This window comes from Monopterus albus, unplaced genomic scaffold (genome assembly GCF_001952655.1).
Source record: "Monopterus albus unplaced genomic scaffold, M_albus_1.0 scaffold6.1, whole genome shotgun sequence".
Classification (NCBI taxonomy): domain Eukaryota; kingdom Metazoa; phylum Chordata; class Actinopteri; order Synbranchiformes; family Synbranchidae; genus Monopterus; species Monopterus albus.
In genome coordinates this window covers 2,982,699-2,985,212 of record NW_018127886.1, presented here as the reverse complement: position 1 = coordinate 2,985,212, position 2,514 = coordinate 2,982,699, and the positions used below count along the sequence as shown (strand labels likewise).

At 42.0% G+C, this 2,514-nt stretch overlaps 1 protein-coding gene across 1 annotated transcript in view; it reads right to left on the bottom strand.

Annotated features, from left to right (window-relative positions):
- rnd1b (Rho family GTPase 1b) overlaps nt 1–2,514 on the bottom strand; it is a 6,416-nt gene that overhangs the window by 1,435 nt on the left and 2,467 nt on the right. The gene's annotated exons all lie outside the window — the stretch shown is intronic.

The window sequence follows — 2,514 nt, the reverse complement described above, 5'->3', positions numbered from 1 at the left end:
TCAGAGGGAAGATGACAATCAAGCACTAAATCCACATTGAGCTTTCATTGCAGTAGATTATGCAAGAGGAGCGGTGGGGCTCAGGCCAGGCAGATGCTCCCACTCATGCTCACAAGTAAGGCACCCACCCCAAAAATCCTCTGCTCGGCGCACAACACCTCCAGTCCCTCTGTTACCACAGCAACAGCCTTGGAATCCACCATCTACATCAGGCATTCCTCCCACCACTCAATACAGGCGCGCCTTAACTGCCAGTCAATCATTTTACACTGCACACTGCCCACCCACCTAATGTTGGGGACATTCCTCTGCTCTGCAACAGAGCTGGGGACCACAGATATACATCCATCACACAAAAACATATACATTCACACATGCCAGCATCCCTCCTAATGACTATTTAAATTTGGCAGCAATCAGAGGTGATCCAAATCTTAGATAAGATGAAACACAGAGGGGGATTAACATGTTTACTTTAGGCTCTATGTGAATCCCTCTTATAGCTGCAGGCAACAAAAGCAGCGTGTATAATCACTCAGATATTACACAACCGTCCTCACCAATTTACATAATTTAAAACAATGCATCACAAGCAAACATAAAAAAGCACACACAACATGAATGTGTCCATATAGACTGGATTCATGAATACTTAATGATTTTCCACATTATCAAAAGGAAAACACTGAATTTGCCAGCTGCTGGGTGCTGTGAGCAGAATAATGATGAGCTGTGATGAAATTCCTCAGGGCTGCAGGTCCCAAATGCTTATTTTTATTATAACTCTGTTTCTATGCCTTTGGAATGAGCAGTTATTTTATTTGCTCTTTTAAAGGTAAATCAACAGAAACAGTCTGATGAAAGTAAATGATTTGCCACAGCTGTATTTTCACAAAGAGGGCACACGTTGTCACTGTAACAATGCAAATTACATTACTTCCCTAACACCATTTTACACCTAAAGGCTAGCATAAAAAAAGAAAGCTGTGCTCATCTGTGAGCCAACTTTGTGTTTGCTGATTAGTGAAAACTGACACATAAAAAATCTGAACAATTAGCACCAATGCGATGAGTCTGTGTGTGTATTGCACCCAGTTTCTATTGTGGGAAGAAAAAGCCAGGAGGAGGAGAGGAGGGAAAGCAGGAGTGGATCCTACTGAGGCACATCACAAAGAGCCCTCCTATGCCATTATTCCTTCACCCCCTGCAGTCTGATACCAGAGTGTCTGTCTCTTTTCCTCACTTCCCTCCTCCTTTTCATTTTAACAACCCAGAGCATGGCTTGGACAGACAGCTCAATGCACATGCAAAACCTAAGCATGGCCCAAATCTTTCCTTTCTTCCTTTTTCTCAACAACAGATGGAGAGTTTGAGGGATGAAACATGGATGAAATGATGAGGAAAAAAAGAGCAGAAGTAAATTCCTGCAGCTGAACTCAGCTCCGTCCATCTTGACGGTGTGGTGCCCAAACCTAGGTGTTGAGGTGAAAATTGGGCCCAGAGTAGAAGCAGCAGGCTTCACAGGTCGAGACAACAAGCCTATCATCGGAGTGTGTGTGTGTGTGTGTGTGTATGGGGGGGGGGTCTGCTTTTCTGTGTGTGCATGTGTGCTAAACCAAGTGACAGACTGTCTTTATCATTAGCACACTCCTCTCAGGCAGTGAGAATTTAAGAGTCAGACAGATTAATGATTCAGGGATGGGATGACTCACAGATTTGGGGATGAGAGTAGCCCAGCCCTCCACCCACACTCAGCCAGCTGGGAGCTGTGGTGGTGGTGGTGCTGCTGCTGCAGCAGCTGATAACTATGGACTTCACAGCCAGGCCAAAAAAAAAAAAGTACATTGCCTCAGATGGTTTTTCCCTGGCTTCACATGCCAATGCCCGTCAGTCCCTGCCCTGTACAGGGAGAGAGAGATCAGCTTGGTGCTCCTGAGCATCACAGCGTCTGAACTGCTAAAAAGCTTTACTCTGTAACTTCACTTTATCATAACTGATCACACTCTGGTCAAATGACAGTTTGTTTTAAAAAAAATTAAGCCAAAGCTCTGATGTGCATTGAATTAAGTGTACTCTACTAGTAATGAAGTCATAGTTTGAGGTAAAAATCATCAACTGTTCAATCTTCTGCTTTTCTGTCTGTTTGTCATCAATGCAAATTGAATATCTTGTGGACTGTTGGTTGAACAAAAATAAATAATTAGAAGACGTCATCATTGTTACCATTTTAAAGATCAAACAATGAATCAAATAATCATAGAAATAAAGGACTGATCAATCAATATTGACATTATTAGTTGTAACCCTTAAATTGACTGAATCACACACCCCCCCACACACACACATTTATGTGATTCAGTCAATTTATATAATCACTAAATTGACTAAAAGCTAAGTGGCCATTATAAATGATATATAGCCATTAGGCATTAACATGGTTATTGTCCATTAACAATTATTCTCTTTTGCAGTTTCATCAGCATTAATGGATATCAGGTTCATTCCAGATTAATC